Source organism: Dreissena polymorpha, chromosome 2 (genome assembly GCF_020536995.1).
Source record: "Dreissena polymorpha isolate Duluth1 chromosome 2, UMN_Dpol_1.0, whole genome shotgun sequence".
NCBI classification, from domain to species: domain Eukaryota; kingdom Metazoa; phylum Mollusca; class Bivalvia; order Myida; family Dreissenidae; genus Dreissena; species Dreissena polymorpha.
The window spans coordinates 45578326-45604265 of NC_068356.1; the positions used below are offsets into that span (position 1 = coordinate 45578326).

Sequence of the window (25940 nt, forward strand, 5' to 3'; positions counted from 1 at the left end):
TTTTTCCACTTAAATGTGCAGCTCCATGAAATACACATGCATGCCAAATATGAAGTTGCTATCTTCAATATTGCACAATTTATGGCAAATGTTAAAGTTTGACGCAAACACACAAACAAACAAACAAACCAACAGACAGGGAAAAAACAATATGTCCCCCACTACTGTGGTGGGGGACATAAAAATATTATAAAGAAGATTTAAAGGGCTGTTTTAAAGGTTGCACTTAGTATATATATATATATATATATATATATTAACAAAGTCTCTATAAGCCTTGTTGTATTTAAACAAAAACGCTGTATTTATTTTTGCCGAAGCTTTCGACCTCACGGTCTTCATCAGCGGCCATTTTTGATCTGAAAATAAAAAATGGCCGCTGATGAAGACCGTGAGGTCGAAAGCTTCGGCAAAAATAAATACAGCGTTTTTGTTTATATATATATTTATATATATATATATATATATATATATATATATATATATATATATATATATTTATATATATATATATATACATGTAAAATGTCGCATGAAAGTGCAGTTACAAAAAACACCATACTGATTTCGTTTGAGACAGGTTTGATATAATCATCGACTTGTGAAATTAATTATTTCAGTTTAAAAAGAAAAAAATGCCCCGTATCTGGTGGTATTTTAGTGACAGTCAACATTGTGAATAAAATACCAAATAGATTTAAATGTGAAACACATGATACTTATAAAAGTGATATGTTATGTGGTATAATATATTTTTGCTAAACCTTCTTTTCATGTTAGATCAAATTTGAATAAAGGAGTCTATATATACAAGTTCAAACATACATAAAATGTACATTAATATTTTAAAATGCTAAGCATGATCATAGCTTTCATAAATATAATGCAAGCTTTAAAATAAACATAAGACCCAATTCACATTCCCAATTTTCAAAACCTGAATCTCCAAAAGGATGACAAAACCCCAGCCGGCCCTGCAAAATGTTGCTACTTCTGAACATTAAGGTCTATATCCAGCATTTGAACTTGAAGAACTGTTGCATCTCAGGGTCATCCACATTGCGTCCGTTCACCCCGGCGTACACCTGCTGCAAGGTCTTGTTCTTGAACTTCTCTTTAAGGATCTTTACATACCTATCAAGTGCACCGGCATGCAAATAGAATTATATGAGCAGCGCTCTGGGAAAACAGGGCTTAATGCATGTGCGTAAAATGTCGCCCCAGATTAGCCTGTACAGTCAGCACAGGCTAATCAGGGCCGTCACTTTAAGAATGAATTGGATTTTTGCTGAGAAGAGACTTCATGTAAACGAAAAATGTTATAAAAGCGGAAAGTGTCGTCACTGATTAGCCTTTGCGGACTGCACAGGCTAATTAGGGACGACACTTTACGGACTGCACAGGCTAATTTGGGACGACACTTTTCGGACTGCACAGGCTAATTTGGGACGACACTTTACGGACTACGCTGGCTAATTTGGGACGACACTTTACGGACTGCACAGGCTAATTTGGGACGACACTTTACGCATAATGCATTATGCACAGTTTTCTCAGAACACGACAAAATATGTGTGCGTTGTCACATAATACAATTATTAGTAAGAATTATATGGTTGTTATGAATCTTATAGGACACAATTATCATTGATAAAATATTCATGGATACAATTATAACTACTAAATTACTATCGTAAAAAAGGATTATTGTTATTAAATAACATGAAAATTACTGTCATGGAATGTATATTAAATCATATAAAAATACCATCATAGAACAGAATCGTCATCATTAATCTAATTTAGAAATTATTCTCACAGAACATATACAAAATTAAGACATAGAATAGAGGGTATTACATAGAATTATTGTTATTAAATGTTCTGTGGTATAATATAAGATACATATATTCTTAATTTCTTATAAGAATTAGTTTATTTAAAGTTCAGGAAAATGTTCGGTTAGAGTACATGAATATCTCATGACCGACGATTAATATATTTAACATTAGTATTTCCTTCCCTTGGAGGTTGAAAATTCAATTAATGTCACCATAAATTAAAGCGAGATTACCGGTATACGATTTTGTCAAAAATTTATGAATATATATAAAATTTGTGAAAAACTTATTATACATATATTTCAATATAAATTAAAATAAAAGTTTAGAAGAACATGTGTCGAAAAATTTAAAATAAACGAGATATTTAATTCTGAAATCGAAAATGTATGTACAGTGGAATTTGCCTGCATATATATAATGCATGTACAATGTGAATCTAACTTTAGTTTAACGGTTCATTTTGAATTCCTGCAGAATATATATTCATACGACACACGAACACTTACTCTGATCCTTATAAAAAGACGAATGCTTCGGTTATTGTAGGAAAATATTATACGAAATATAGTCGTCACAATCGGCTCGGGGCGCTAATTTGTCTTTGCTGCATTTTATGAAATTCGTCTTCAATGTTTAAATTTTCTTGCCTATTTTGTGTTATTGTGACATATTTTATCAATATATTAGAATTTAACACATATAAAAAATCGTATAATCTCGCTTTAATGTAGTTGCATTTTCTCTTGATTAGACCACAGGCAGACATTGGTTGTGGAAGCAAATAAAATAGTGATTGGATGTGTTAAATTGCGACGCAGTATGTGTCACATTTCCGTTCATGTCTGTCACTTTCCGGCTAAATCACGCACAATTCAGATGTAAGGGAGGATTTGGCTAGAACATAATTTATACCATTGTATTAATTTAAGATATTGAAAATATTATTTTAGTTTGACTATTAAAACCAATTTAAACTACCTTGAGACTTGTGTCTTCAATTAAATAAAAGACTTGTATCCGAACAATATTCCACTATGGAACAGCTTAAAGTGCCGTCCAAGATTAGCCTGTGTAGTTTTCACAGGCTTATCACGGAAGACACTTTATGCCTTTAAGTGATTTTTTTGTTTAAAGAAAGTCTCTTCTAAATGAAACTCAAGTTTAGGCGGAAAGTTTGTCCCTGATAAGCCCGTGTTTATTGCACAGGCTACTCTTAAACAACACTTTGTGTACATGCATATAGCCCAGATCTCCCCAGAACCCGGCTTATATATTACGATTTAATTCCAACTCTTTCATAGCACTGTATGAAACACATAATTATTTTATTCTTTAATGTCTTTTGAAAATGACTCGACAATGTCATCTTAACTGGATATCCTTTACATAAATATCCAAGTGTAGTCTACTAATGTTATTTACAGAAGTGTTCAGGCATTGAAGTTCATGTACTACGTTGTCCATTTTCTGGTTGCTCATATACTTTATATAATTTCAGAAAAAGTCCAATAACCTTTTGTACTTAATGTGCAACTAGTAACATTAGACTCTTCAAATTACAGTGGTTAATTGCTTCTTTTGATGGTTCATGTGATCGTCACAATGGTTCAGAAATCGGTACATTTAACTTATACATGTACAACATGTTTTTTTGGCAAATAAAGCTCCTCCACATAATACATGCAGATACCTATGTGCGTGAATTTATTTAAGTACCTAATGATGATAAGTACTTTTGCATATTAGTATTGAGGAAAACAGATGATAAAGTATCCCACAATAACTTTGGGCCTTGCTCTATGAAAAAGGGGCTTAATGCATGTGCGTAAAGTGTTGTCCCAGATTAGCCTGTGCAGTTTGCACAAGCTAATCAGGGACAACACTTTCCGATTTTATGATATTTTCTGTTAAAAGAAAGTCTCTTCTTAACAAAAATCCAATTTAGGCGTAAAGTGACGTCCCTGATTAGCCTGTGTTCACTGCACTGGCTAATTTGGGACGACACTTTACACAAATGCATTAAACCCCATTTTCACCGAGCGCGGCTCATTTGTATTATAGTACCATTCAGCTTGTTAATCCTGTTCATGACAAAGCTAAGTATGTATTCAGGTAACAATTCAAACACAATGTATGAATATCGTTGACAATAATATTAAAAATCTGTATTAACCAAGACCAAGAATTTTGCCATAGGTGATCATGTTTGGTCCAAGTCTTGGGTCGTCATATTACAAAGTCACCAAAAATGTAGGCAACATCGAACGGGGTTTTTTCCGAGACGAAAATCTTGCAGTACACATCAACTGCAAGAATGATGCATGTTACGTTTATTATTTTCAAAGTTTTGTGTAATTTTCCTTTTATCATGAGAGTGCATTCAAAAAATACATTGTTAGATTGACATCAAAAGTTTCAGCACATGTCATGACAAAATAGTAGTTCTTTGTGTGACTTTTGGTATGATACAGGACATGTCACAACAAAATTGTCAATCGTAACACTTCGTCCATCTCCGGATTCTCCGTAAAGAGTAGACTCGTACCTCAATCTGAACGCATCGGACAGTGGGCTACACCACACCGTCTCTCTGATGTACGTAGGCGGCCGGCATATTGGATTTGGAACTACTTTAGAAAACAAGATGGCGGCCTTCTCGTAAAGAGGAAAAATTAAAATGTGTCTTTTAGCTCGTCTTTTTCAAGATAACATTCTTTAAGTAATAATTTAATGTAGATCTGTGAATTCCCAAAACGTACTTAAAAACTTGTTAAAATTTAAAGATGCCATTACTGACATACTGATAGGAGTACTTATAGTATTGACATCGAGTAAATTTAAAATTAAATCGACTGTTTTCGTTGTATTTTGAATTTTTGTGAGATACGAGGATTGCTTACAGAAACATGATAAAGTATAAAACACATCACTCATTGTATGAGTATGGATGGCCGAGTGGTCTAAACGGTAGACTTTTACTCCATGGGGTCAATGCGCTATGGTTCAAGCCCGTTTGAGGGTTACTTCTATATTTTTATTCAATTTTATTCTTGTCTTTTTTATTGCAGCTTTTTAGATCCAATGTTTGCATTTATCAAAATAGCATAGAGTCTATAATGAAAAAAAAAATTTGGGGAGTTCTTATGTTATAGTTAGATTTTGTGACTTATCAATTTAAAGTATTTAATAACAAACTTCAATACATGTCTAATCTGTGAAAACGTCCCTTTGAAATTGCTAGTTTTCCTCTTACATGCCCTTGTATTTTAAGATAGAATACTTTCCTCTCCAGAGGAAAGAGGTATGGGTTTAAATCCCATCGGGGGCTTCAGAGGATGATCCATTTTGAGACAAATGTTAATATTTGCTTTAGTGTATCCCAAAATTAACCTAATATTAAATATATAACTGTGAAAGATAATTCAAAATAATGTTTGTTTCTATATACATTGTGATCCATGGACATGAACATTCAATTATGCAAGAAACATGTATGATTTAAGGGAAGAATACGACAGCAAACTTAGAATGGACATTTATTTTAGATTGTTAAGTAACTAAAACTATAAATGTTGTAAAGCTTGTCAAGTTGTGTATGTCGTCCTTGCTTTTGGACAGCAGAACAGTTAAGGCATAAATGATTACTCTTTTTCTTTAGAATCAACATTGATGCATTATTACTTAAGCAAAGTTGAACTTTAAAAAAACTCTATGAATTGGGAACTGAATTTTTCATGTTTCTCTGCTTTTTATTTACCTGTCATGAACATAATGTTACTGGTGAACAAATGCCTTCTCTCTTTACACTTTACAAGGAGATGGTGTTTTTCATAAATATCCAGGTTAATTTGTATAAATACTGGGTAAGACCTCGTAACATATTTATATACATGTAAGCAATACATTTATGATGATGACATTATGTGTTCGCTGTAAATTTACAGAGAAAATATACTACAGCCGCATGTCAACAGAGTTGTTAAAAGGGCATTTAGACAGTATTGTCCCTGACTTTTGCCCATTTTGACATATTCTTATAAACAAGAGGGCCACGATGGCCCTGTATCGCTCCACTGCTAAAAAAAGGCTAAAACAAATATTTCTTAACATGTGCAAATACTTAAATATAGGCCCTATTTAAGCACATGAACAATTTTGTGACCCCCTGGGCTGGTTAAAATTTAACCCCAGGGGCATAATTTGAGCAAACTTTGTAGTGGACTACTATACCTCACTACTTACAAAATGTGGTAGCCCTTGGTCCTAGAGTTAAGGATAAGAATATGTTAACAGTTTTCACAAAATAAGCAAGATATAAGCGTATATAATGTTCAATTTTGTGACCCGTGGGTCAGGGTCAAATTTGACCCAAAGGTCATAATTTGAACAACCTTGGTAGAGGACTACAAGATGTTACCGCATACCAAATTTGGAAGCTGTAGTACATATGGTTTCATCGTAAGATTTTTAAAGATTTCACAAAATAGGCGCTTCATAAGCGTTTATTCAATTTTGTGACCCCAGGGGCAGGGTCAAAGTTCACCCCAGAGGCATTATTTGAACAAATTTGGTAGAGGTTTATTAGATGCCACTACATACCAAATTTGGTAGCCCAAGGCCCAATGGTTATGAACAAAAAGATTTTAAAAGTTTTCACAAAATAGGCCCCATATAAGCGTATGTTCAGTTTTGTGACCCCCGGGCAGGGTCAAATTTGACCCAAGGGATAAAATTTGAACAAATTTGGTAGAGGACTAAACACTGTATTATGTGAATTGGGAATAAGACATCAAACTGGGAATGGACATCATTTAGGTGATTTTCTCAAACAAGACTTTTCATTTCATGATCTACATATATTTTTGTAATATATTATCTATAATTTAAGCTTAATAAGAAATTTTCCATGACTTTTTCATTGACAGTGATTGAATTTTTATCATTTAAATTGTATTTTTAAAATGTGTCCATGCGCTGCATTGACACAGTTTCATTTCATGAGGATTTTTTTAATAATTAATATAAAATCCAGTTTTGAAGAAAAATCAATTTAAATGATGCTATTATATATGCAAGTATATGTTTTAATCATAATTTGTAAAACTAGATAAATACAACAGATAAAACTGCATATTATGCACTTTTGATAAAACACAATTTATTCCCAAATTGATATCTTATTCCCAATTCACATAATACAGTGTTACTATTAGATTTCACTACATACCAAATTTGATAGCCCTAGGCCGGATGGTTATGGAAAAGAATATATTTGAAGTTTTTACAAAATAGGCCTTATATAAGCATATGTTCAATTTTGTTACCCCCCGGGGCAGGGTCAAATTTGACCCCAGGGATAAAATTTGAACACATTTGGTAGAGAACTATAAGATGTCACTACTTACAAAATTTGGTAGCCCTAGGCCGAATGTTTATGGACAAGAAGTTTTTAAAGTTTTCACAAAAAAGGCTCCATATAAGTGTATGTTCAATTTTGTGACCCCCAGGGCTGGGTCAAATTTGACCCCAGGGGCATAATTTGAACAAACTTGGTAGAGGACTATAAGATGTCACTACATACCAAAGTTGGTAGTCCTAGACCCAATGGTTATGGACAAGAAGGTTTTAAAGTTTTCACAAAAAACTAGCCCTTTATAAGCATATATTTAATTTTGTGACTCCCGGGGCAGTTTCAAATTTGACCCCAGGGTCATAATTTGCACAAACTAAGAAGAGAACTATTACATGTTACTACATACCAAAATTTGGTAGCCCTATGCCATACAGTTATGGACAAGAAGTTTTTTAAGTTTTCACAAAATAGGCCTTATATAAGCATATGTTCAATGTTGTGATCCTCGGCGCAGGGTCAAACTTGACTCAAGGGGCATAATTTGAACAAACTTGGTAGAGGACTATAAGATGTCATTACATACCAAATTTGGTAGCCCTAGGTCCAATGGCTATGGACAAGAATATATTTGAAGTTTTCACAAAATAAGCACTTTATAAGCATATATACAATTTTGTGACCCCCGGGGCAGTTTCAAATCTGAACAAACTTGGTAGAAGACTATAAGAATCGTGAAGTGTCATCAGATGTATATTTGAAGTTTTTACAAAATAGGCCTTATATAAGCATATGTTCAATTTTGTTACCCCCCGGGGCAGGGTCAAATTTGACCCCAGGGATAAAATTTGAACACATTTGGTAGAGAACTATAAGATGTCACTACTTACAAAATTTGGTAGCCCTAGGCCGAATGTTTATGGACAAGAAGTTTTTAAAGTTTTCACAAAATAGGCCTTATATAAGCATATGTTCAATTTTGTGACCCTCGGGGCAGGGTCAAACTTGACCCCAGGGGCATAATTTGAACAAACTTGGTAGAGGACTATAAGATGTCATTACATACCAAATTTGATAGCCCTAGGTCCAATGGCTATGGACAAGAATATATTTGAAGTTTTCACAAAAAAAGCACTTTATAAGCATATATTCAATTTTTTGACCTCCGGGGCAGTTTCAAATCTGAACAAACTTGGTAGAGGACTATAAGATGTCATTACATACCAAATTTGGTAGCCCTAGGTCCAATGGCTATGGACAAGAATATATTTGAAGTTTTCACAAAATAAGCACTTTATAAGCATATATTCAATTTTGTGATCCCCGGGGCAGTTTCAAATTTGACACCATGGGCATTATTTTAACAAACTAAGAAGAGAACAATTACATGTCACTTCATACTAAATTTGGTAGCCATATGCCATACAGTTATGGCCAAGAAGTTTTTAAAGTTTTCACAAAAAAGGCCATATATAAGCATATGTTCAATTTTGTGACGCCCGGGGCAGTGTCAAATTTGACCCCAGGGGCATAATTTGAACAAATTTGGTAGACTACTATTAGATGTCTCTACATACCATATTTTATAGCCCTAGGCCCAATGGTTATCAACGAGGAGATTTTGAAAGTTTTCACAAAATAAGCCTTAAAGAAGCAATTTTCAATTTTGTGACCCCCGGGGCAGGGTCAAATTTGACCCCAGGTGCATAATTTGAACAAATTTGGTAGAGGACTATTAGATGTCTCTACATACCAAATTTGATAGACCTAGGCCCAATGGCTATGGACGAGAAGATTTTGAAAGTTTTCACAAAATAGGCGTTAAATAAGCAATTTTCAATTTTGTGACCCCCGGGGCAGGGTCAAATTTGACCCAGGGGCATAATTTGAACAAATTTGGCCAGTGGAGCTAAAAACTGATTCTTTGTTTAGCGTGCAAAGGGTATGGAGGAACATTTGTTGGTGCCTTTTAAAAAAGTTGTTTCATTGTGTGGAAAATTGAGTTAAAAAATGTATACACAATGCCTAATATGTGGCAAATTCCAACAATGTCTGTGGTTTTTCATGTAAAAACAAGAGATGTGTTTGTCAGAAACATAATGCCCCCTATTGCACCGCTTTGAAGCCCTATATTTCACCTTTAAGGATGACCTTGACCTTTCAGTACTCAAAATGTGCAGCTCCATGAGATACACATGTATGCCAAATATCAAGTTGCTATCTTCAATATTGCAAAGGTTATAGGAAATGTTTAAGCTTTCGGACAGACAGTTAGCACATATAAGTTGGTTTTACAAATTCACTGAGTGTAAACATTGGGCACTTATATAGCTCAAAGTGACTGGGAAACAAATTCTTGTGTTCTGATTTACACTTGCAAAATTCAAAGTAAAGAATGGTAATTGTTCTCTTATTGCCAACAACTGCATAAATCTTAACATTGTAAATTGGTTGTTTTGTCTTTATTACTACTTTTGTACATTCTTTTGTATTGCCCTCTTTATATTAACTTTCAACATGTATATTATATCCAGTAATTGTAGATATCAGATGTTTTGTGATGTAAATGTGTAGGGTTCTTGTTACTTTTCACACCCATTTCCATTTCATAATGCCTTAACACTGATATAGGATATTAGTGATTTTTGATTATTGTATTTATGTAAACTTATTCTTTATGCTGATGAAAGTGTCATCCTTTATTTTCACAAAGATCCTAGTATCATCGGTAGTGTTTTTTGTAAAGAACTTGAAAATTGTATTAAATGGTTAGTGGATAACAAACTGCCTTGGAAAAACTGGATGTTTAGTGTTTGGTTCCAAAAGGAAATTATCTAAACTTCACTATTTTAATGTAAAATGCAATGATCACACTATTGTTTCTCAATCATCTGTTGGAAACCTTGGTTCAATATTCGAAGCTGATCTTTCTGCTACATCTATTGTTAATAATATTATTAAAAAGGTGAACTGAAGAATAAGATTCTTCAGGGGCGTAGCTAGCATTTTTTTTGAGGCCTGAATATGTTATATATATATATATAACCGGAATATATATTACTGTTGTTCAAATAAGTCATCAATAAAGTATTTGTACGTACATTTAAATGTGATGACAAGATAGTAGTAAACATTGTGTAACTAATGCTCTTTATTAAAGAGTCTTTAATAATATATGCTAATTACTATTTGATCTCAAGACTATAGTCTCAAGTTTAAATTAACGATATTTTTATGCGTATTAATGCCACCATTTTTGTACATTTTCCACCCATCTATAGGGCCCCATTGGAAATAAGTTGCAAACCTTTCATGGGACATCCTGTGGTATATATATTATGTCTTGATTTCAACATCTTGTAACTACTTGTTATTTCAGATTTCTTCCAAATACACTGACTATTTACTTGTAACTGAATGTAAATGATTAACTTTGACTGTGATATTCAAAATGTGATATATCAATGCATTGTGATCCAAAACCTGTGATAATTGTTTTCCAATTGCTAAATGTTCTAAATTGACTGTATTGTATGATCTGTACTTGTATGACATATATATACATATGCATGAATCAATCAATATTTAGAAAAGTGTGACTGACACTGTTTCCAGACATATTACAGTTAAATTACTTCATGTCAGTAATGGCAGTCAGGGATGGAAAATATCTTTTTACAATTGTTGCCTGCACTGTCGACCATATTTAGTGCTTTTGTTTCTCATCTAAAGAGTAAAGACCCAAAACCATGGGCATGCCTGTGATATGTATCTTAAAGTTTCTTAAAAGATAAATAATATAAATTTTAACAACACCACTGCTCAGTTTTAACATTTCCAGTACAGTATGTCTTTTTTTGAGAGGCCATTCTGAATTGAGTTCATTTCCAAGGGCAAAGTTATGCCTTAATATATTAATATTACCAAACTGAACATTGTTACACTGTCCCTAATTTTAATGGCACTTGATTGTTTAAGGCTTTGAAAAGATAGTAGCCTGGTCGGGATAACAACATCTGGATAAATGCCTAGGATAAAATATAAACAATATCTGCCAGAAGTACTGTATGGTTGCCATCATCAAATGTACAGAAAGAATCGTTTTTGAAATTCAATCAAGCCCCACTCATTCCATTCCATGAAACCTTTCAGGTGTCTCAATACTGATAATAGCCCCACTGAGGGCCTTATGGCTATGGTCCATATACAGTTTGTGACTGCCTGGCTGGTCACTATAATGCCATTGGGACCAACGTGGAGTTTACTATTTCTTATATTACACGGAAGAGTTTTCTCTGTACCATTGTACAGTGTTGTACGATTGTTTATGGTATAGAACATAAACATATTGATTAAATCTCAAAGATTGTTGCCGGCAGCCGAACATCAGCAATTTTGCAATGAATATAATTTAAGAAATACTGATTCTTTTAAGTTTGAATAATGTTGTTGTTTTCACTTCAATAAACAACTAATTGGCTTTCTTAACATTTTATTAAAATTTGAAAATTTTGCATGCAATAATATCTAATTTTAAACATTAACATTAATGAATATTCTATTATATTACTCCTTAAAGATATTGGTCCTTATATATCTGTATTACCGGTTGATTTAGTGCAAATTTATTGGTGTGTAACCCGAACTATATTTTCGGTGTAATATCTTCCGCCTAGAGGCGTTAGACATATCCTTCCACCAAATACACCCGAGAGACGATCGCCGTTATGGCGGAATTGTCCGAGGAGTCCCGATTGACTCGTACCTAACTACCAGCCATCTTGGCTTTGATACACCCAACGCCACACTCTGGATCAGCAGACGATTTATTCCATAAATCAATCTCTGGGTTAATGGTCGCCATCTTACGAACTACTTTCAAAAGTACAACAACAACAATATAAACAGTAGAAGTCAATTTTAATTGCGAAAATTTGAAAAATTGAGTACATGTGCCACGGTTGGTTTCCGGACGTTTCACCCCCAAGACGTTTCCTCCCCTAGACGTTTCTCCCCCAAGACGTTTCCTCCCCAGACGTTTCTCCCCCACTTTGGTTTAAGTGCAGACGTTTCCCCCCCCCCCCCCCCCCCAATAAATGTATGATTGTTTGGTTGAAGTTTATTCTTGATTTATTATCAAAATAATTATTTTGTTTATGAAGTTTTCAATTAACTTTATTTATGAAGCAGCTTGTTCGATTATTTGTTTGGTTTAACTGTGAATGGAATGCATGTAAATCATAAGTGTTGAGGAACTGTAGTTGTTTTTAATCCAATTAATCCAATTAAATATGGTCAATTGGTGAATTGATTAAATGGTTAAATCACATTTATATTTATTTCAAAACTGTTTTCCTTGTAACAGTTAAATATGATAAATAAATAAACTATATAATTGTCAACAATTATATTTTTTCATGCATTTATATGTATGTATATAATAAAATGATTGGATGTCACTGTGAAATACAACAGATGCATCTATGACTACCATAGTTTGGATTCAAAACCAATTATAGCACTGTGGATGCTATTTTCCTACTAAAGGCTTTTATAGATAATCATTTAGTTCTAAAAAGAAACTATACTGTTGCTATATCGACCTTATGAAATGTTATGATTCAATATATTGAAACGGACTATGGTACAAGCTTATTAAGAGCGAAATAAACGGTAGATTGTTAAAAATTATTCGGTCTATGTATGATGAAGTGAAATTATGTGTAAGACATATGGGGACGTTGTCGGATTTCTTTAATTGCGAAGAGTTCACAGAAGATTTTTGAAACGAATACTGGGTGTCAAAATGAGTACCGCTAATTCAGCTGTATACGGGGAACTAGGGCGATACCAATTATATATAAATCGCTATGTACGAATAATAAAATATTTCATAAATTGTATACTGTTAAACAAACTAATTGTATATTATATATAACACCTTTTAATGTACTAGTTTGGTCACTTTCGCATTACTATGCATGTGCTTATTGCTTATTATATTGTCAGTTTTGTATATGTAACGATGAACTGTAAATGTTCAAGTTATATGAATAAACTATCTGTTCTGTTCTGTTCCATATATAAAACTATCAATTAAGTCAAATCAAATCTATTCATTAATAATATTTAATACAGTAAAAACGTTTTTTTTTTGCATAATAATGTGCTAATCTCATCTTATCCCCCTGTCACCTAATCTCATCAATGCTGATTAAAGGGCCTGTATATTGCACCCATAATCTAGCGGTTATCTGTTGTACTACACTTGCTAATCTAATCAATGCTTGTTTATTGCACCCTAAGTGCCTAATATCTTGTATAATGGTAGGTGTGGTTGTTATTTAATATCAGCCAAATGATGAAAATGCTGTCACATTTTTTTGGCTTCAAATTAAATTAATTTTTAAATTGGAAGGTAAATGGTATTAATAAAGATCTATGACACACTGATAGTTATTTATCAAAATTATTTTTGAGAACTACAATTCAATACTGGCTGTAATAAATTATAATTTTAATGTCATATAACAACTTTATTTACTCAAAATAAAAATATGTTATAGTTATTATTCATTCTTAAAAATCATAACTTATGGCTTATTTTCATTATAACACTGCATTATGTGAATTGGGAATAAGACATCAATTTGGGAATAAATTGTGTTTTATCAAAAGTGCATAATATGCAGTTTTATATGTTGTATTTATCTAATTTTACAAATTATAATTAAAACATATCGCTTACTGAATGTAATAAATCATGTAACTGACATTTTTATACATTTTATACATTTTTACTTTTTTCCAATTTTGTGTTTATTAAGGTGAAATACATCAACTGATAAAATATTAAGTCAACCTTTTTGGTAAAAATAATGTTTTTATCCAATTTTCGAAATTGACATAACAAACGCATGTCATTTTCTGAATGTAAAAAGTAGCGTAAGTGACATTTTGTTAAACTTTCACGAGAAGCACAAAGATGTTTTATAAAAATAATAAACATTTTTCCGTCTTTAAATTTTCTGATTATAATAGCATTATTTAAATTGATTTTACTTCAAAACTGGATTTTTTATTAATTAAAAAAAAAATCCTCATAAAATGAAACTGTGTCCATGCCGTGCAAAAATACACTTTAAATGAAAAAAATTCAATCACTGTTAATGAACAAGTAATGGAAAATATCTTATTAAACTTAAATTATAGAAATGTTTGTAGCAACATGATTTCATTAATTCAATAATAGTAATTCTTTACTTTGTAACATACCATTCCACTTAAAATGATCATCAAAAAAAAGGTGTTTGTTTACTCAATTGATTTATACAATAGTTATAATTGTTTAATTTGTAGCATACCATTCCACTTACAATGACCATCTATGACCATCAAAGAACATCAAAGGTGTGCTTTTACTCAATTGATTAATACAATAGTTATAATTATTTTAATTTGTAACATACTTTTCCATTTAAAATGACCATCAAAGAACATCAAAGCTTTGATTTTACTCAATTTTTCAATGAGCTTAATTAATGCAAGAACAATTTAAGGCACTTATAAAATCAAGTATAATTAGATCTATTTAATTGTTAAATTTGTTAGAGGCAACCATATAAAATCATTAATTAATATTTCAATTAGTCAGGACTCAACTAACATCATTTTTTTACACATAAAATGCACTCAATTAAAATACTAATACTTTATTTTCACTTTATTACAAATAACTGTTGCTAATATACATTTACATATTATGCAGACGTTTCACCCCCATATTGGGGGTGAAACGTTTTGGGAGGAAACGTCTGGGGAGGAAACGTCTTGGGGGAGAAACGTCTGCCACCCGCCACGGTTGTTGAATGGAATAGTGTTATGTTCAACTGTGTAGATCTACGAACGCATTTGAACTGGTAGTGGAATTGTTGGTGGAAATGGAATTTAGAAATATATCTAATAATTCATCATCGTGTAGAATTATCATCAGCATCATTTCTGTGGAACATTGCAATATTACAAATACACGTGTTTCATAGCTATGGTGCTTTTGACATAGTTCACAAACCATCAACACTGAAATAATTCCTGCACACAGGTAAAGTAAATAATTGAATTTGTGCAGAATGTTTATTTTTTTACAAATTATCATATATTTTAACCAATTTATTTTAGATAGATTGCACTGAAACTTAAATTCTAAAGCTTAGTAAGACACTAAAGCCAGTTTCCTGAGTAATACTTGTTCAGATTATAGCAGGCTCATGCTGCCTCTGATTTATTTGACCTCTGCCTTTAACCTGGTTCGCTTTGATTTCAGGTGTTTAGCCCCCCTATCAACAAGGTTTTCTCGATCCTATCTGTATTTATTCATTTTGTTTAAAGATTTTGAGAACCCTCACTTAGTGCCAGTGGGAATAAAACAGGGACGTTCTAATAGCTAGATGAACACATCCAATATGCCAGCAACACTTTATAATCAATAACAATAATAATTGATGATTCTGTTTTTTTTAATAACTACATTTCTAATTTACCAAAACAATGTGAAACACATGTTTATGCCCCCGAAGGAGGGCATATAATGATCGCACTGTCCGTCTGTCTGTCTGTCTGTCACACTTAGCGTTTAGGTTTCCAAAAATGCTCATAACTTCTATGTCGCTTCAGATGAAATATTCATATTTGGTATGCATGTGTATATGGACAAGGCCTTTCCATACGCACACAAATGTTGACCCCTTTGACCTTGATCTTAAACTTAGGGTCCGCGTTTAGGTTTTGAAAAATGCGTTTAGGTTTCGAAAAATGCTCATAACTTCTATCAAAGCGTTTATCGCTGGCATATGTCATCCTATGGATAAAGCACTTAATTGTTTTTTTGCTACTGTCCTCTGCACAAACCATGATATATCTGCATATGCATCCAATCAAATCAGTAAAACTTACTGTCACTTAATTACAGTAACTTTATTGCATGTTAACTTTTCAACAATATATATATATATGTTATATATAACAAATCTTGACAAAAAAACCACACATCAAACTTCACATTTTTTTAGTAAATTATAGGCTTTAATTGGTATTGTGACATTGACACCACTCATGCATGCGACTATACAATTATACAAGTTACAACTATGGGACACATTATTTATGAGAAATTCCAATACATCACCATATCATCTCAGATTAAAGGCACATAATCTAGTGCTTTTTTGCTGCCATTTTTACTATGACATATTTTTTCATTTTATGTTATTTATTTTATTGATCTTGTTTCTAAATTAACAAAGCAATCATGTTAAACTTTTGAAGAGAGATGTTGTCTGGTAAATAATGAAAATATAATCACTACAAAGTGAAAAAATTCAGTTGAATACTGTGACCACTGAAGATTTGCCAAATAGCAATTCCGATCATGAATTAAATTAAAGGGGCCTTTTCACAGATTTTGGCATGTTTTGTAGTTTGTCATTAAATGCTTTCTATTGATAAATGTAAACATTTGCTCTAAAAAGCTCCAGTAAAAAATTAAGAATAAAATTCAAAAAAGAAAAAAAAGTAACTCTCAACAGGGCTTGAACCACTGACCCCTGGAGTTCTGGCGTAAAATGTCACGTACTTAGACCCCTCGCCCAACCTTCCGCATACAATGCACGATGTATTTTATTACTATATATAAGTAATCCTCGTAGTTTCACAAAATATAACACAAAACAGAACTCTCCAAATTATTCAATTGTTTGGCGTTGCAACGCTTTATAATTTTCAAGTTTTTAAATTGTCAAAAGATGCATGTAATAGCTATATTAGAGCATGGTAAATGTTAAGTATTACTGTTTCCTCATAAATATCATAACTAAATCGAAAATTTGCGAATCTGAAACAACTGTTTAAAATTTGGTCAATGTACCAATACGTGAAAAGGCCCCTTTAAATACAAGTAAGATGAAAGTCTGCCTATGGGATCCCAGTTAAGCCTGTTTTGTCAAATCTGCACATTTGCCCTTGGCCATGTAAAATTGGGGACTAAATACCATCAAGTCATGTAAAAAGGAGCAGGGTGTAGAACTCTGCTATTTATCTCTTTAGCTTTCACATGAATTGTACGGGTAATTTTCATACAACAAATTATATTATATAGTGTAATGATAAAGCATATGAGCACAAATTATATATCTAAATAGTGGTGCAAAAATCATTTAAGTGTCACATTTCAAAATAAAATTTATATAAAAAGGTATTAAAAATTGTTAAAACGTTATTAAAAGATTATTTCAGTTCACTAAAGCATTTAATTACATGAAAAAAGTGTATTTAATGTCCATTACATGTAACAGTATTGGCATTGTATTTATCTGCATTTAATGTGCATTTAATACACTTAAAAATGCAGACAAGATACACTTCTAACAGAAAAAAAGTTGTTTTTTTCTGCATTTTTCCAGCATTAATACTCTTCAAGTGTATTTTTTATCATCCAAAATACACTTTACCAGGAAAAAGGTATGTTAAAATCATTTTAAGTTTGTTTTAAGTATATTTTCAAATGCATTAAGACACTCTTTTGCAAAAAACGTCGTACAAAACCTTGGAAAAATACTGTGTATTAATATTTGAAGTTTTGTATGTGCATCAAATACAGTGTCAAATTCATACCAGTGCCTATTTAGTAGCAGTAGGCCTTATATGGTCTACTTGTGGTAGAAATAATGCATTGTGTATACTAGTAAATACAACATACATTTCTTAAAAAATATAGCTTCCCATACAGTTCAATACAATGTTCGATTAACTACACTATGCAAAGTTGGAATATGACATCAAGCTTGAAATAATATTTTCAATAATGTATAATATGCTGTTTTAATTTATAAGTGAAATAGACACTTCCATATGAAAACTGATTTTACATCAAAACTAAATTTTTAATTTGATTTTTTAAATACTCAAACAATGAAACCGTGTCCATGCTTGCATGAACACAGTTTATAAATGCTGTCAGAATGATAAAATATGCAATTACTATAAATACAAATGCCAGATAAGTGCTTTTTGTACTAAAAAATCGAATGAATATTAATATAATACATTCTTAATATGTAATTAACTGTTTTATCTGAAAAAATCACCAAATATTTATATATTTATTAAAATTCACATAAATCATATTTCAAAAACACACAGTTACTTCATATCCTTTCACACAATGAAAAAAAATTGCACAGTTTATGATTGTTATTGATTCTTCATTAATTTATACATGTATCATTTTTTAATCTTGATGCATCTTCAATTGTATTATAAACATCCAAATCTGTTTTAACAATTATAATATATTAAGATTAAGGCTGAGTCAGTAAACTAATTATCCCTAATTTCTGCAGTTCTTGCAGACAAACTAGGAATACTGCTGTGATATTAATTTATGAAATGGGATATTAATTTGGCTTCAATAGAAACAAATCAAAGCATAAACATGTGTATATACATGTATATTAGTTAAACTAAAATTTATTGACCATTGATAAAAGATATTATAATATATGTATATATATATATACTTGTAAACTGAAAATTAAATATGTATGATTCTATTACATCATTTAAGACTTTTATTTTCAGACAAAGTAGAGTGAAGATTAAAACAGTATCCAATTGTAACAGTCAATTTTGGGAAATTCAACCTTAGAATTATGTTCTGTGTTGGTCAATGCCATAATTGGTATAACATCTATATTGAACTGGAAGTTTTCTTTGTTTTAAATGATAACATTTGCTTGGTCAGCCATAATTGTAACACTTTAGTGGTCTTTTTACACTGTAGTTTTCTCACAGACTGTGGGTTTGTTCTGAGAATGAGCCACACCAAAGTACATGTATCATTGGGGAGATGAGTTGTCAATGTTATGCTTATCAGTCTTTCATAATCAAGTACACAGGGAAAAGTCTCGATTTTTTATGCCCCCCTTCGAATTAAAGGGGGCATATAGTGATCGGACTGTCCGTCTGTCCGTCTTTCTGTCACACTTTGCGTTTAGGTTTCGAAACATGCTCATAACTTCTATGTCCCTTGAGATATAACCTTCATATTTGGTATGCATGTGTATATGGACAAGGCCTTTCCATACGCTCACAAATTTTACCCCTGTGACCTTGACCTTGAACTTAGGGTCCGCGTTTAGATTTCAAAATCTGCGTTTAGATTTCAAAAAATGTTATAACTTCTATTTCCCTTGAGATATAACCTTCATATTTGGTATGCATGTGTATATTGACAAGGCCTTTCCATACGCACCCAATTTTTTACCCCTGTGACCTTGACCTTGAAGTTAGGGTCCGCGTTTAGGTTCTGAAATCTGCGTTTAGGTTTTGAAAAATGCTCAATACTTCTATGTCCCATGAGATATAACCTTAATATTTGGTATGCATGTGTCTATGGACAAGGCCTTTCCATACGCACACAAATTTTGACCCCTGTGACCTTGACCTTGAACTTAGGGTCCGCGTTTAGGTTTCGAAATCTGCGTTTAGGTTTCGAAAAAAGCTCATAACTTCTATCAAGCGTTTATATGGGGCATAAGTCATCATATTGTGGCAGCTCTTGTTACTATATACTATATATACTAACGTTAGTATATATATATAGTATATAGTAAAAAATCGAGACTTTTCCCTGTATACCAGTATACCTGTTAAAAGTGAATTTGTAACTAATAATCACACAATATACACAATTAAAATTGTATGCATTTAGATTTATTTAGTACTGCACATAAATCATTTTCCAATATTATGTAGCAACATTATATTATGTAATGCTGCAATACTAAAATAATTAAAGGTCGCTGATGTGTAACGGATGTGGTGTCCACCTTATGATTTGGAGGTCACTGGTTTGATCCCCAGTGTGGGAGCATTCTTAAGAAATCTCCAAGAGACACCAAAGTACTGGTTCTAGGCCCAGGAAACGAACTCAAGAGCATTTCAAAAACATGTACGTAGTTAGTACTTTAAATTTAGTGGAACTAAAAATAGGTTAAAACTAAAAACTGAAACCCTTATTCATACATTTTATTTTGAATCAAGCAAATGTGGAAATTTATAAAAATAATGAGTAAAATTAAAAAATTCATATTTAAAGTAATAATGATAATATAAGCTTTTTTCAATTTTAAGAATAGTAAATGATGATAATGATATGATTCTAAATTACCTAAATGATAATAATAACACATGAAATGTTAATTTATGAAAAAACGTTTTAATTTATCAATTTCATGGTATTTACAACCAGATGCAGGTAATTATATCAGAAACGTGCATTAATTATATTAATGATCAACCCAGACATTTGTAGTGATTTATGGTCACTATTTTGATTAACGTTCTATACATGAACTGTCATCAAAGGTATTTTTTAGCCAGTACTACAATCGGCAATGATAGTCTAGTCTGTATTGCATACATATTCTATCGTCTCTGATCGATTCGCTTCCTCAAACTGAACATATATTTAATGTTTACATAGCGTAACGTAATGCATACAGTTTCACTTTCGGTTTGGTTGGTTTTGTAAATACCGTAATTGCATCTTAAAAAATGGAAAATATGGTGATTAAATAATAATAGAAAAGTAAATCATTTGGATAATAGGTCAAAATGCAACACAAATGAACGTTTATAGGGCTCTTAATATCAAAGTTTCGGTAAAAAGTTTGGCGCTAGTTCAACGCGCATCGTTTAAAGCCTCATAACAATAGACTGATAACCTTTTGGGTAGTAAAGTAGTAATACAAGGCAAGATGGCGACCGTTAGCCACGAGGCCTATCTTACGGAGGAATCCGAGATAGCCGATGTATCACGATTGCCAACGCCAATCGGGACTCCTCGGACAATTCCGCCATATCGTAGCCCACTGTCCGATGCGTTCAGATTGACCCAACGCGTGATCCGCCTGCGTCATAAGGCGATATACTACGCATAAAAATAGTGATGCAATACATAGAGGGTAAACGCATTATTACCATTCCAAATCATTTTCTTATTATTTTTTTATGCAAAAACAAGCAATTGAATTATATATAATTACATAATAAATGATAAGTTGACTTTAACGGTAAACGGTATATTGCATGGTATTGTTTACATTTCAGAGTTAAAATGGATTTCAAGTCTGATCTAGAATATGCGACGAGCAAGCTGAAGATAGAGTTTAGTTTTAGCGACTACCAATTGAAAGCCCTAAAGAGTCTTTATGATTTGAAAGATACGATCGCAGTTCTCCTAACTGGCTCAGGAAAAAGCATTATTTTTCAGGTAGTAAGATGTTTTCGCGATCTTTACCACGATTGTTATATTGTGTTGAATGACAATAAGCAATTTGCTAATTCCACACCTAGCGACTTTTCATAAATATATCTGACTGTTTATTATTCATAGATTTCTGAGTAACTATGGACACATTTCTTGTTTAAAGAATGAAAAAAGTTGAATTTTCTGATTGCATTTTCCAGTTCATTCAAAAACCGTGGTTATAAAATAAATTAAATATGGATTACTGGAATTACGACAGAACAACATCATTTTTGTAATGTGTCTTGTTTTTACAGGGGTTCAGATTTCTGCAAAGCGTTCAACAGACTTGGAGACCTGACATGTTTGTTTCCCAAAATACCTCACTTGGCACTTACAGCGACAGCAACACCAAATGCTATAGAAAACCTTATTGAAAGCCTCCAATTCAAGAACACCACAAAAGTATTAGCCAACCCTGACTGCCCTAATATTTCTATCTATCCATCTATACTGTCTAACTCCCCTTGCGGGTATTATTGACAGGTGCGCAGTCAGTGCAAGATAAAAGTGTTAAAAGTGAATAAGTGAGAAAGATAAAAGTATTAATCATGCATGGTGAAGTGATTTAAGGTTAAAGCTGATAAAAAACATGTCTCTCGGAGTTCAAGGGGCAGATGGGGAAAGCAGGGACCGTTTAAACCCTTCAAGATCAGGATGTAATACTGTAGTGGCAGGGAGGTTGTTTCACATCACAATAGAACTTGGGAAAAATGAAAACTTATAATAATTTGCAGTGGTATGGATCGGTCTGAAAGAGAGGGGGTGCATGTGACGAGTGAATCTGGTGGGTCGCTCGATATACGACGGCAGCGGCACGGCTAACAATTGAACAATTTTGAAAAAGATTATTAATTAAGTGTCATTTCGTCTGTCTTGTAGGGTCTGCCAACCAAGTTCCTGTTGCATGGAGGTGACACTGTCACATGGAGAATAATTATGCTTAACCCAGCGGACTGCTCGACGCTTTACTTTTTCAATTTTTTGTATATTTTGTAAAGTGTGAGGACTCGATACGGAAGAAGCATATTCAACCTGTGGTCTAACTATTGTCTTGTATGCCAGCTGGCGAATGTTGGAATTTCTTGTCTGTATGTTCCTGTGTAGAAAACCAAGAGATTTATTAGCGTTATTTGTAATTCTATTTATATGGGTGTTCCAGGAGGTTTATTGTTTGGGGAAAAATAAGAAAGAATGCCAAATATTCACAAATATGAAAAGTATGATATGATAATGCATGAAGAGCTGCCTGAATTAAAAAAGCAACATATTGAGTTTATAGTCACCATAAATTATGTACTGTGATAATTTGGAATCTCTAGGCTATTGCTTTTAACTAGTTTGCTATGAACTAGGAAAACATGCATATTGTCCTGAATCCAGTACACAACCAGAAGATTGAATTGTAGCACAATTTCTCAAAAACTACAAGGACAGAATGAAAGCTCACATTATTTCTGAGCTTAGAAAGAAAAATCCAAAAGTTTGTTTAGTGCTTGAAACAGTTGCCTTAGTTATGGGTCTAAACGCGCCTTCGATTGCAAGAGTTATTCATATGCAACCACCTACAACACTTGAAAAGTACATGCAAGAAATCTGTAGAGCAGGTTGCAACGGTAAACCTGCAAGTGCCTTGACTGTGTTATTATAACAACGGTGACATTTTGAAAAACAGGAAAGGAATGGACATTGAAATGTTCTCATACATTCAAAACAATTCCACATGCTTGCGCTTACATTTGGTTAATCATTTTGGCTACAGTAACAGCAGTGTCTTGTTTTCAGGGAACCAAAATAGTTGTTGTAGTAGTTGTATGGCTGGTTAAATGACTGAGAGATGCCAATTAGAACCATTTTCACTCTGAACCATGAAAGAATTTATTCACAACTATGTTTAAAGTACTTGTTTGTTTTTATTCACCATTACATACATTATATAAACATGCAATTTAAAGTATATATTAAGAACAGGGACTATACAAACAGGTATGTATAGGTCCCTGCTAGAATTGGGCAACATCTTTCAATCAAGTACATGCTATGTTTTATCCTTAAACATGACACAGTTGCATGACCTTTCACATTTGATCAATCCAAAATTAATTAACTTGAAATCGAATAAGAAATACCGATGTTTCCTGGTCACATTTTGTGAAAATAGTCTAAAAAAGATGTATTTTAATGCGAAAGACGATGTCATGTTAAGTGGAGTATTTAAAAACTATAACAAATTTGACGGATTTTACATTTTAATGTTGTTTTTTTGCAATCAGGTCAATATCAAGGTGTTTATAGTGTATTCTTAATGTTTATGTTGGGTACTTATCAGTTCTGATTATGATGACTTCCTTAATGCATACATATGTGTTACACTATGTGTAGTCCAACTAATTTAGGTAAAAAGTGGACAATGTTATTCCATTTTGCATCTATCAATATCGATACTTCTTTATCCATTGCAAGAAAATAAATGCCTGGTAAAAACATGACATTTATATTTAATATCTTTGCAATTTTATATTGCATATTATATAAGAAATGCTATTATCACTCTATATGTATATTGAAAATCGTTACAATAACAATAAACAGCTCTATGCAACTGGATTTGCTTGTTTTACTCATAAATGTAGCACTATATTTTAACATTTTTCTGATAATATTTTTAATATATACTGGTATGTGCTTCTAGAATGATTAAATATAATATAAAAATTAACATCTCTTAAAGAACAGTTTTATAGTGCTTTCTTTCTGTATTATTTAAGTTTTAACTACCATACTTTTTGGGCTTAAATGAACATAACCATCAAAGCGCAATGTATGTCTATATTGTTCCAATGAATCAATAAATGCAAATGATAAATATAAATGTTACTTATTCACAATTATCACAGAAATCATTACTAACAAAAATATACACCGGCAATTGTGTGTAAGATTAAATACAGGACTTACATCATCAAGAAACTCACAAATGTTGAAATGATATTCACTTTGTGTTAAAAACTTCAATGATTAAAATTTCCAGTATCCGAGATCATACTTAGATTTAAATGTTTCAAAAGTACATAAAAAAATAAGTTTTTTTTACAAAGGAACACATTTTAATGTTTATCCCATAAACGTAATTAATACCTTTAAATTTTGTGAGTACCTGGGCTGGTTTTCTAGAATCTTCTAACATAAATCTAAAACTAAATTTGACTTAGATGGACATTTTATATCAATTTACTGTGCCAAATTCAACAATTTATGATCTCAAAATGAAAAATTTACTTCACTGCATAGAATATTATTTACAGTTGCACAAACAATGCCAGAATCATGTACATTGATATGAAAAGAATTGGTGATTTTCTTAGACAAAACTGTTAATTACATATTCAGAATGTATAATTGTAATATTCATTCGTTTTTTAGTACCAAAGCGCGTTTCTCTTACATTATTATTTATAGTAATTGCATATTTTATCATTTTGACTGCATTTATAAACTGTATCATTTTTTGAGTATTTACAAAATCAAATTTAACAATTAGTTTTGATGTAAAATCAGTTTTTATATGCAAGTGTCTATTTCACTTTCAAATTATAACCGCATATTATACATTATTGAAAAGATTATTCCAAGCTTGATGTCATATTCCAACTTTGCATTGTGTATTAAATTGAACATTGTATTGAACTGTATGGGAAGCTATATTGATTAAGTAATGTATCTATCTATCTATATATACTGTCTAACCCCCCTTTCGGGTATTATCGACAGGTGTGTTGTATTATACAAAATGCATTATTTCTACCACAAGTATACCATATAAGGCCTAATGCTACTAATTAGGTACTGTATAAATTGTATTCACTATTATTTATATTAAATTCAAGTTTTAAAGGCTTCATCTCCATTCGTTAGATACTGATGGGAAGCAAACAGCATAAAACCAGAACAGACTGTGAGTTACTCGCAAGCTGTTCTGGTTTTATGTTGTTTTCACATAGCAATTTCCACTTTAGCTCTGAGTGGGTAAGGGTTAACATACTGATTTCCTAGTAAAGTGTAATTGTGATGATAAAAATTACACTAGAAGATTATTAATGCTGGAAAATGCTGAACAAATACATTCTTTCTGTTAAAAGTGTGTCTTGTCTCCATTTTTAAGTGTATTGAACGCACACTAAATGCAGAAAAATACAATGCAATTACTGTTGCATGAAATGTGCATTAAATGCACTTTTTCTTTTAATTATATGCTTAAGTGAATTAAAATCATCTTTAAATAACCTTTTATTCCCCCGGATCGAATGATCGGGGGGCATATTGTTTTTGGCCTGTCTGTCTGTTGTGTGTGTCTGTCGAAAACCTTAACCTTGGTCATAAA

General features: G+C 32.2%; 1 long non-coding RNA gene across 1 annotated transcript; it reads left to right on the forward strand.

Annotated features, from left to right (window-relative positions):
• The first annotated feature begins 21138 nt into the window (after window positions 1-21138).
• On the forward strand, window positions 21139-25697 carry LOC127866900 (uncharacterized). Its single transcript, XR_008043154.1, has 3 exons — window positions 21139-21215; window positions 21361-21523; window positions 21817-25697. It is a non-coding gene; the product is annotated as an uncharacterized LOC127866900 (long non-coding RNA).
• The last annotated feature ends 243 nt before the right edge of the window (window positions 25698-25940 follow it).